Source organism: Lipotes vexillifer, unplaced genomic scaffold (assembly GCF_000442215.2).
Source record: "Lipotes vexillifer unplaced genomic scaffold, Lipotes_vexillifer_v1.1 scaffold809, whole genome shotgun sequence".
NCBI lineage: Eukaryota > Metazoa > Chordata > Mammalia > Artiodactyla > Lipotidae > Lipotes > Lipotes vexillifer.
The window spans coordinates 1362436-1374732 of NW_006788521.1; positions in this window are offsets into that span (position 1 = coordinate 1362436).

Consider the following 12297-nt stretch of genomic DNA (forward strand, 5'->3'; position numbering starts at 1 on the left):
GAAATAAGTTGAAAGTGTCCAATTTTAAAAGGAAGGAATAGGTCATCTTTACAATGTTAAAAAAAAAAAAAAAAAAAGTCAATGGATGGATTCATTATCAGGTTAGTTGACCATGGAGCCATGTTAGCCCTCAGCCATGCACGGTGCCCCCTCGGTCAAAGCTCAGTCAAACCTCTCAAACAGGCAGAAAGAGGGACCCAGGAAACAGGCGCTCCCATCTGGTCTCTGCATTGCCAAGAAGAGGTCCAGCTGCTCATGGCAACCTCCCCTCGGGGCTGGAAGAGCTGAGGCTGGGCCAGGGCAGCCTCCCCATGACGGCAGAGAGCAAACAAAAGCAGCCAGGATGCTGAAGGGGCACAGGGCTCAGCTTCCGATGCCGCTGGCTGACCCTCCTCCTGCACTGGGACTCAGGGCAGAGACCTAGTACGTAGGCTGGGAGAGAATCTCTATGCTCCTAGGAGCCTTGGCTTGGGGGTGGGGGGGGTCGGTCGTCAAAACCTCCAGCTCTGAAGACCCTAAGGGATTATCTAGTCCAACCCCCTCATTTTCCAGATCGAGTTGCTGGGGCCCAGAGAGGGGAAGGAATTTGTTCAGTGTCACTGGGAATGTCAGTGACGCAGGCTCCCCGTGCGGGATTGCTCGTAGGACACTGAACCCTGACAAGCGACCCGGGGTTTCCATTGGGTTCATCAGAAAAATCAAAATAATCACATCGCTCAGTATTTTCCAGCCACTGGAAAAGTCTAACTTTGTTAAATCGACGAAGCATAAACATTTGCTAATCAAACTATTTACCCAAGTGATACTCAATTAAAGCAATATTAAGGGAAATAAAATGTGTACATGCTACTGACTATTCAGGATTTATATCACATTCTCTCTTTTTTTTTAACATCTTTATTGAAGTATAATTGCTTTACAATGGTGTGTTAGTTTCTGCTTTATAACAAAGTGAATCAGCTATACATAAACATATATCCCCATATCATCTCCCTCTTGCGTCTCCCTCCCACCCTCCCTATCCCACCCCTCTAGGTGGTCACAAAGCACGGAGCTGATCTCCCTGTGCTATGCAGCTGCTTCCCACTAGCTATCTATTTTACATTTGGTAGTATTTATAAGTCCATGCCACTCTTTCACTTGGTCCCAGCTTCCCTTCCCCCTCCCCATGTCCTCAAGTCCATTCTGTTCCTCTGCATCTTTATTCCTGTCCTGCCCCTAGGTTCTTCAGAACCCTTTTTTTTTTTTTAGGTTCCATATATATGTGTTAGCATGTGGTATTTGTTTTTCTCTTTCTGACTTACTTCACTCTGTATGACAGACTCCAAGTCCATCCACCTCACTACAAATAACTCAATTTCGTTTCTTTTTATGGCTGAGTAATATTCCACTGTATATATGTGCCACATCTTCTTTATCCATTCATCTGTCAATAGACACCTAGATTGCTTCCATGTCCTGGCTATTGTAAATAGAGCTGCAATGAACATTGTGTTACACGACTCTTTTTGAATTATGGTTTTCTCAGGGTATATGCCGAGTAGTGGGATTGCTGAGGACCAAGTTCTTGTTGGGACAGTTGCACTCCATCTGCAACTGGGCAGATGGAGCTGAGGGCTCTGACTCTTCCTAACTCTGTGGCCTTGGGCAAGTCATGTGAGTTCTCTGAGCATGTAAAATAAGCCTGTATTAACTCATTTAAGCCTCACAACAACCCTGAGTCAGATGTTATTACTATCCTCATTTTACTGATGAGGACATGCAGGCAAAGAGGGGTTAAATAACTTGCTCAAGGTCACACAGCTGCTAAGTGATAGAATCAGGCTTTGAATTTGGGCATTCTGGCTCCAGAATCTCTATACTTAACCTCTACATCGAGTGTATTAGTTTCCTATGGCTGCTGTAACAAATTACCACAAACTTAGTGGCTTAAAACAATACAGATTTATTACAATTCTAGAGGTCAGAAGTTCTAGATTCAACATGTTGACGGGGCTGCTTTCCTTCTGGAGGCTTTAAGGGAAAAGCTTTTTCCTTGCCTTTTCCAGCTTCTGAAGGCCACCTGCAATTCCTTGGTTCATGGTTCCTTCCTCACATGACTCCAACATCTGCTTCCATTGTCACATTTCCTTCTCTCTACTCTGACTTCCTCTTATAAGGACCCAAATGATAGTCCAGGATAATCTCCTCACCTCAACGTCCTTAATCATATCTACAAAGTCTCTCTTTCCATGTAAGGTAACATATTCACAGGTTACAGGGATTGGGGTATGGACATCTTCGGGGGGCCACTATCCCATCTACCACACAGGGCCTCTTGCACAAATAAGAAAATGTTTGTAAAGTGCTTGGCCCAGAGCTGGGACATAGTAGGTCTGGATGCTGGTGATATTGAAGATGTGATTAACTGGCAAAGACTGGATGCCCAGTGTCACAGCTGTCAGGAACCACTCTCCACTGCCGTGCAAGGAGCTTCACATGCACTGGGTCAGACAATCCCTCTCACTTCGTTTAGGTTGCCCCTGAGACCCTGAGAAAAGGATTCCAGTGCAAGTCATTTATTTGGGAGGTAATCCCAAGAAACAGCGAAAGTAAGATAGGCAAGGAAAGGAAAGCAATAAAGGGTGTTATCAAGTTACTTACCACTGTGGACACCTGGAGCTCGGTCTTGCTGGGACTGTGGGTGTCAGTGCAGAGCCTTGCCTCACAGTTCTCCTGCCCAACAGGTGACAGAGCTGGGGTGTGGATACACCAGCTCCCTACAGCCTTCGCTGAGGGTTAGTCTGGGGGCTGGGGGACAGTGGAATTAATTCATTCATCTTCACACATGCATAGGGAGCAGGCTCTAGTGCCCAGAGAAAGCCCACATGCAATGATCTGCAGGTGCTGGCAAGTAGAACTTAGGCTGTGGACGTGAAGGGCTGAGCCAGGGTGTCAGCAGTATCTGCTCCCCAGCCTTGAGCCCACAGTCTACTTCCTGTGGATCCTGGAGTAGCTGCAGTGCAGGAATCTCCCCAAACCCAGATAATGCAGAAAGGTTAGGAAATCAAGGAGCCAGCATCTGACCAAAGTGAAGGTAAGAGGACTGCCTGGCGCTGACAGCTAGAAACTGAGCCTGGTGGAGGACATGATATGGAAGTTACTCTCCAGGGCTCTTGGCCCTTAGGACAGACAGGCCATGTACAGGGCAGCCTTGGGGGGATGGTGGCCATACTGCTGATCCCCAGCACCACTCATATTGCCACTTTCCTGGGAAGCTTTTATCTACCTCTTACTTCGACTACCATGTGGGGTTATTGTCAACCTTTTGAGTAGGTGCTGTTATTTTATTAAGGAATTCTTTCCCCTCCTAATTGTTGCTTGGAAAGCTTCCTGGCTGTCTTTGGTGTATTTTGTATCGCATCTAGGCCCTTTCTCCCAGCAAGATGGAACAAGTCTCCTATAACTTGCCAGCTGCGTATCCTCTCCTCCCTTTCCTTCCTTAATCCAGTGCAATCTGGCTTTTACCCACCTCTCCATGGAAACAACGCTCCCGAAGGTCACCAAGGGATTCTGAACTTCCAAAATTAATGACATGTCTCACTTACCCAAGCTGAAGTCAGCTTTTGATGTTGTCACATATGCCTTCTCTCCCCCTTCCTCCCTCCCCCTCTCCCTCCCTCTCTTCACTGGTTTGCCCGCTGCCTGGCTGCTTCTCAGTCTCCTTCTCTGAGTCCTCTTCCTCTGGCTGCTCCTTGTGTTGGTTCCCCTGGAGGTTCATCACTGGCTCTGCTCTCTTCTCGCAGTCCTCACTCTCCTTCATTGATCTCACCAGATCCACGGATTCAACGACCACCTGTTCACCTGCAATGCCCACATCTCTAGCTGTCCTCCAAGCCACTCTCCTGACCCCTAGATCCAGATGGTCCTCCCCTCCCCCATGGGTCAGTTTCACATAAACATCACACTCAACAGGCCCCAACCTGATCTCATCTTCCCCAAAACCTGGTCCTCCTCCAGTGTGTCCCATCTAGGTGAATGATACCGCCCAGCCCACATCATTGCACAAGACACCTGCCACATCTAGTTATTCACCAGGTCCCATCTCTGTTATTTTCTCATAACCAGCTCCTACATTCTTGCCCAGCTGTCTTATTCGTGGTTCAGGTCATTATCACTGGGCCATGGCAGGAGCTTCCCACCGTGTTCTCCTGTAGCTGAAATCAACCAGGACAATCCAATCCCACAATCCTGCCATTTAATGGAGCAGGAGATTGGGCTTCAGAGAGTGAGTTACAGGCCTAGCACCGAGGCCTCCTGGCTGGAGGCATAGTGGACGTCAAAGCCAGAGAGGCCTGCACTCAAAGCCTCACTTCTCTCCTTGCTAACAGGTGTTAGTTTCCACTTGCTGCTATAACAAATTACCACCAACTGAATGACTTAAAACAACACAGATTTATTATTTTACAGTTCTGGGGGTCAGAAGTCCAAGATGGGATTTATGGGACTAAAATCAAGCTATCAGCAGGACTGTGTCCCTCTGGAGACTCTAGGGGAGAAGCTGTTCCTTACCTTTGCCAGCTTCTCAAGGCTGCCTGCGTTCCTTGTCTCATGGCCTCCTTCCAGCAATAGTATCACTCTGACATCTGCTTCCATGGTCACATCTCCTTCTCTGACTCAGACCCTTCTGTTTCCCTCTTAAAGGACTCTTGTGATTACATTGGGCCCTTCCAGATAATCCAGGATGACCTCCCCATCTCAAGGTCCTTATCTTAAGGTCCATCTGCAAAGTGCCTTTTGCCACGTAAAGTAACTCATTCACAGGTTTTGGGGATTAGGATGTGGATAATTTGGGGGTTCAGCCTACCATACTAACCATGACACTCACCCCCCAAATTAACTTAATCTCTCTGAGATTTTGGTTCCTCATCTGTAGAATGGCAGTGGTATTTCCCACCCCACAGGGATATAGTAGGTAGCAAACGAGAGTATGTATCTAAAGCACACACACACACAAGTGTAAGTGTTCAACAAATATCTACCATGAGAAACCTTGGTATTATGGCAGGTTGGGATGGACCAAGGCACCTAGGAGATGTTCCTGAAAGCCCTCCACCACTTCCTCAGGACGGCTGGAGGTGGACTCTTCTCCCTCCTGGTCCTCATCAGTGCTGGCTGGGCCTGGGGCAGGACCCGCCATCCTCCCTCTGAACTCCAAGTTTCAGGCATCTTCTCTGGAATTTGAATTTGTCATAGGCAAGCAATGCCATGTTGGCCGGAATCCACTAGGACCACTCTGTACCCCAGCCCTGGGCTCAAGACAACTTATCTGCTGACTTGGGGCAGAGGTAGAGGAAGAATAGGAACGATATTTTTTAAATGTATTTCAATTCTTATTTTGAAAATACTAGGAGAATCTACTACTTCAAAAATAGCTGTCGTGTTGCTGTTATTTTATAATATGGTAAATCCCTCAGGAGCAGGGTCACATCTGTGATATAGTGGGAAAAACAAAATTCAGTGCTAATTCCGTCTTTTACAGGCTAAAGTGGACACAACCCACGTAGTTATATACCTCCAACGAAGTTGACCCCTTCCAGTTCCCAGACCAGGCCAAAGTAGTCTGAGCATAACCACTTTTCTCATCCAAATAAGTGGTTCAGAAATGACTCGTGAGATGGAAGGCATCACTGGGGGCAGGAGTAGGGAGCTTGCACCTAATGAAGTTTTCCAATTGTCCAGAAAGGCCAAAGAAGCTATGTTCTCTCGCTTCTCCTGCTACTATCGTGTCTGGATGACAAGTCTGGTACTCCTGTGGCTGTCTTGTTACCAGCTGTCTTGTTGCCAGCCTGAGGACAAAGCCAACCCAAGTATAGCAGAGATGTAGACAGAGTGCAGGTCCTTAAAGATATACTTGAGCTGCTGTTACAACCAAACTTGAAGCCTGCTTTACCCTCGACTTATAATCATATTAGAGAATAAATCCATTTTCTTGTTTAAGCCAGTTTTCCAATATTTGCCACCCAAAACACCTGAAGTGATGTATTAGCTGTGTGACCTTGAGTAAGCCACCTAACCTCACTGAGCTTTATAATAATCCACCCCTGCATAGTCTCGATGAGGATCAAGTGAGAACATACATATGAAAGCACTTTTCAAACTAACTATAGAGTGCTGGACAATTTAGGCTATTATTATTTTAAGCTTTGGTAAATGTGCATTGGCCAAATTGGGCCTGTTTAACAAAACTCTTTGCATAATTGATTTATTCAAATCTCAGCTCTACTTTGACCAAATAGATTCAGGTCCATTTTTTTAGAGCCATGGTAGCATCAGAAACATGTACAGGTACTCTTCCCTCCCTCTGTCTTGTTGAAGTTCAGATGGATCCTCTACAAGGAAATAGAAATGGCCCAAAGTTTGTGTAGGGAGAAAAGCGCCGAGGAAAGGAGAAACAAAGTTTTCCCATCTCCCCTTGAAAATCAGAGCCCAGGAACACCTGAGAAGAAGTCTAGGTGGTCCAAAGCACACAGGCGCCCAGGTACCTGAGGCTTCTGCTGTCTCCTGTCATCTGTGCTTCCCAGTCGATATATTTGTCTGGGGAAACTGTAGTTCTGAGGGTTTTCAAATAGTGCCTGGGCGATCTGTTCCCTCTGAATATCTCCTCTCCTTCCACATAAGGAACTCTAACTGATGAACCATTGCCTTTATCGTTTTCACTTTTTCTATGAACAAGTAGGGATGGGAACAGACTGTAGCTTCTCTGTTCATCTGTAGTCTGAACCCCTCAACATGATGCACAGAAAAACAGAAAAGTCTCAGAGCCCCAAGAGGCAAGGGCAGAGTGATGCTGGGGGGAACACGTCCTGCTTGGGCATGGCTTCCAGCTGGTCCTTGAAAGATCGAGAAAGTGGGATACAGGGAGACCAAGCAGAGGACAAGCTTACAGGTAAAGGAAGCCATATGCAGGTGAGGAGGTGGGACCACAGAGTGGATTAGGGCATTGGCTAACCAGAACTGGCCTGCGGACCACACTGATCTGTGACTGTTTTCCTTCCACCAACAACGAAGGTGAGAAAAATAAGGGCAAAGAGCAAGTTTTGAATAAAGCTAATTTATTCAACTTGAAGTTTTGCTTTTATTCTGATATGATGTCCTTCTTATGTTTTGGGTGCCAAAGGGCCATTCTTTTTATAAAATGATTGTCATAGTCATCGGTAGCTGGAGGAGTCACGGGTGCTGGTCATAACTATTCTCTCACCTCACAGGCACAGGGGAGGATTAATCTTCCCAGTCCCCATTTCAGTTAGGTCTGGACAAGTGACTTGTTTTCACCAGTTAAATGTAAGCAGAAGGAGTGTGTCACTTTCAGGCAGAATTTGTGAGAGTCAGACAATTCCACTTCCCTGCCTCAGAGACTATGGAAACATGTGTCAAGACGCAGCCTCTGTCAGCCTGGCTCCCCCAGCAACTGCAATCCTGCCAACCTCACTGGGCACGTAGTATGAGTGAACAATAAACTGTGGCTCTGAGACTTGGGGTGCTGTTCCTGCAGCCCAGTCTGACTAATAGAGTAGCTGTTTATTTTTTTCCTATCGTTACTTAGCAAAACGAAATGTTGCCAATCTTATGTTGGTATTCCTTTTTTTTTTTCCTTTTGGCATTTAACGGCCCCAGGAAATGGAAGCCCTTGGACATTCTTGATAACTGGAGCATGGGAGGTATCCAGTTTGATGAGAACAACAGTTCTCAGTTTAAGGGCCACAATATGGGGCCCTTCAGTGCCAATTCAACCAGAGTCACCCTGTTTTATCCATGTAATGAATAAATGAATGAGTATACCACACTCCTGCATGGGATTTCAGCATGAGGAAAGAGTTTTTATAGCTGAAAAAGAAAAAGTTAAAAGGTATGTGGCTGAGAATATACTAGGCTCTGGGGACACAATACTGAACAAGACAGACACATAGTCTATGGTTTTCAGTTTTGTGGAATGCAGGAGGGGCCAGAAGTGCAGGCAAAGGACAAGTAAACAAACAGATAAAATAATTAAAACAGGGAAAAGCACTGTGTAAGATATGGGAGCTGAGGTAGAGAATAATGGAAGGGGGACCACTTTAGGTAGGGTGGTCGGCAAGATCTCTTCTCGGGAGGTCATGTTTAAGTAGCAACCTGAAGGAGGAGATGCATCCAACTGGAAAGGGTGGGGAGGAGGCATCCAGGAAGCCATGCTGGGAGGGCCGTCAGGCAAGAAGGTGTGCCACCTGCTCAAGAGCAGAAGACCTGCATAGCTGGACAGTAGGGCTGAGAAGGAGAGAGGCAGGAAGTAAATTGGAAGTGTCAACAGGACCTGACCACACAGGGCCCTGCAGGCCATAGGAAGTGAGTGAAGGAGGGCAGTCGGGGTGAAGCTGCCTATCCCATGTCACCATTTCATAAACACTCAAAGAAGAAATCCTGATGCTCACTCGCTCACTTCCCCAATCTGCCTTCTCTCCCCATCTCATAAGGGCCGATTCCACTCTTTAAGATGCTCAGGCCAAAACCGTGGAGTCTCTATTACTCTACAGCTAACCCATCAGGGAATCCTAGTGCCTCTACCTTCAAAATGTACCCTGAATCAGACCACCTCTCATCACTGCACGGCGATTGACCTGGTCCAAGACACTAGCCTCTCTTACCTGGACTGGTGTGGAAGCTTCTTAACTGGCCTCTCTGCTTCTACCCTTGACCCAACATTCTTCTCTCTACACAGCAGACAAAGAGATCCTTCAAAATACAATCAGACCATTTTCTGCCCCAAGCCTGCAAAGGCTTCACACCTCACTTAGGATAAAACCAAGGTCCAGTCCATTGTGATTTGGCCCCTCACCAGCTCCCCAATTCCATCTCTATTTCTCTTCTCCTCACTCACTCAGCATCAACCCCACAGCCTTCTTGATTTTTTGTGGCATGACCTTTGCACTTGCTCTTTCCTCTCTAGATCCCTTCCTCAGTTATCTGTCTCTTGTGGCTTGCTCCCTCCGCTATTCAGATCTGTCCTCAATGGTCACGCTATTAAGAGTACGCATCCAGAGACCCTCCTTTCTATCATTTCTATCTTCACATCTGTTCATTTTTCTTCATGAAATGAATCGTCACCTGACATATTATATACTTATTTTTCTAGGTCATAAGTTGGCAAACTTTTTCTATAAAGGGGCCAGATGGTAAATATTTTAGGCTTTGCAGGCCATACGGTCTCCATCACAACTGCTCAACTCTGCCATCGTCGTGTGAAAGCAGCCATAGACGGTACATAAATAAAAGAGCATGGCTATGTTCCAATAAAACTTTATGTACAATAACAGGTGGCAAGCTGGATTTAATCTACGACCACTGTCCACAGACCCTTAGTTTAGGCATTTGTTGTCTACTTCTCTGTTAAAATGCAAACTCCAGGAGAGCAAGGATTTTGTCGTTTTTGTTCAGTACCTTCTGCAGCATATACCAAAGTGCCTGGCATGTGGTAGGCAGTCTATAAATATTTATTGAATTAATTCATTGATTTATTCGTTGATTAATGAACTCTTGGGAGACTGACTTTAAGGGCCTGACTAAGGAGTTTATATTTTCTCTTTAAAAAAAAAGTTTGAAAAGGGTCTTTGCCAGTTTTAACAATGTTCATGACTTGATTGACAGATCTTATTAGCAGTCTGCAATTCTCAGAATGCAGACATTTTGAGACAAATGACAGCCACTCGCGCATCTCACTGTTTACTCCTCTCGGAAGGGGAGTATGTATGATGCACATCGCACATTGAATTGGATGTGTGATGCATCAGACCACTGCCAACAAAAACACATCGAAATAAAATAATCATCTCTGTGAGCAAAGGCCTAGGGATGACACTCCAGACGCCCCCATGGAATAAAAGGGCCCTGCTGCAGCTCTGTAGGGAACAGAGGTGGGGACAGCACTGTGTTGTTGGAAACGCAGAGCCGTCAGGGTGTGATTGAATGAGTGGCAAAGGCTGAAAGAGTTATGGGGGAGGGGAGGTCAACTTGGGTTAGGCTGGAGGGAACAGGTGGAGACAAATGGAAGGATGATTCTAATTTTCTGAGATGAGATGGGCCAAGGAGTGGAGCTGGCTGTGAGCAGAATGTGCTCCTCCTGAAATCTGAAGAACCCAGTTAGAGTAGCTTGTTTCTTTGGCGAAAGGGATTTGGATATGAGGATCTGGACTGTGGACAGCCTTGAAAGCCAGTCTGGAGAAGTGGTACCATCTGGGCAATGGGAAACCACTGAAGTATTCTGAGGTTGTTATGGCAATGGAAGTTCGTATGCAAAAAAGTTGAGAAATGGAATGAATGAGCAAATGGATGTGAATGAATGAGAGGGTAAATCTCAGGTGGAGGAATCAGAACTGAATCCTGAGAGCACTGGGGAGCCACTAAAAGGTTGTTTTTGGGTTTGTTTTTTAACATTTTTATTGGAGTATAATTGCTTTACAATGCTGTGTTAGTTTCTGCTGTATAACAAAGTGAATCACCTATACGTATACATATATTCCCATATCCCCTCCCTCTTGCATCTCCCTCCCACCCTCCCTATCCCACCCCTCTAGGTGGTCACAAAGCACCGAGCTGATCGAGCTGATCTCCCTGTGCTGTGCGGCTGCTTCCCATTAGCTAGCTATTTTATGTTTGGGAGCGTATATATGTCCAGGCCACTCTCTCACTTCGTCCCAGCTTCTCCTCCACACCCCACCCCGCCCCCGTCTTCAAGTCCATTCTCTACGTCTGCATCTTTATTCCTGTCCTACCCCTAGGTTCATCAGAACCACTTTTTTTTAGATTCCATATATATATGTGTTAGCATATGGTACTTGTTTTTCTCTTTCTGACTTACTTCACTCTGTATGACAGAATCTAGGTCCATCCACCTCACTACAAATAACTCAATTTCGTTTCTTTTTATGGCTGAGTAATATTCCATTGTATATATGTGCCACATCTTCTTTATCCAGTCATCTGTCGATGGACACTTATGTTGCTTCCATGTCCTGGCTATTGTAAATTAAAAGGTTTTAAGTAGAGAGTGACAGGACCATATCTCTCTTTCTAGATGAAATGGGCAGAGAGATTGGAAGGAATGGGAGAATCTTCAGGGTAACGAGACCAGTTGGACTACTGCTTCTAAGAATATCCCTCTTTTGTACATGTTGTCACACTGCCCCAGGTCCACCTCCACACTGAGGGTCACAAGTCAGCACAGTACGTTTAGTTGATAAATCTGGCAACCCTACTCAGGTGCCACTTCCTCCATGAAGCCTTCTCCAATTTTCCTACCTGGAGGGGACCTTTCCTCCTCGGAGCTTTCACACCTCTTCAAATGTTGCCCTCTAATTGCAACAATCACTTTTTATCTTAGCTCCCGACTGTCTGGATTCGAACCACAGCTCTACCACTTGCCAGTTCTGTGGCCGTGAGCAAGTCCCTTAACCTTCATAGGGCTCTATTTTCTCATTGACAAAATGGGGATAATAATAATACCTTTCTCCTAAGGTCACTGTAAGGATTTAATGAGTTAATATATGTGATAGGCTTAGAACAGTGCCCGGAATATAGTGTTATTATTATTATTGCTAGTTAAATTATTTGTGTCCATGTTTTAATTCCTATAATAGATTTGAGCCTTTTGAGCACAAGGACTATGACTTATTCATTTTTGCATCTTCCTCAGTGAGTAGCAAGATGCATTTACATAGTACGTGCTCAATAAATATTTGTAGAATGTATCAATAAATGGTCAAATGAATGAAAGAATGTAAGCTCTAGAATGGAATTTAACTATGGTGCTGTAAACAAAGTATTATTTGTATTCAAGGATACTTTGATCTTTAAAGGAATAAACAGCTATGTGTGTAATGACAGGAACCTAAGAATCTGAGTACAGAAGGGGCACAGGGTAAGCCCTGCAGCATGTATTCTCAAAACTCACCCTGTGCCTTGATTTTTTTTCATCTGCAAAATGAAGAGATTTGATTAAATGATCTTGAAATCCTCTATAGCCCTAAAGTTCTATTATTGGGGTCACTAGGTTCTTAAAACTTTTGTTTGTTGATTACTACACCATTAGGAATTTCCTAGAAAAGACAGTGGAAGAATATTTTTAATTGAAAAAATACTTCCAAATGACACTTAGTACTAGGGCCTAAAGAAAGATCTTATCAAATATAGCGAGGGCTTGTGTTAGAGATGGAGCCTATGTTCCCTCACTTTAATTAGGACTAACACATCAAGAAGAGAAATTCTGTCAGAAATATGTACCACAGC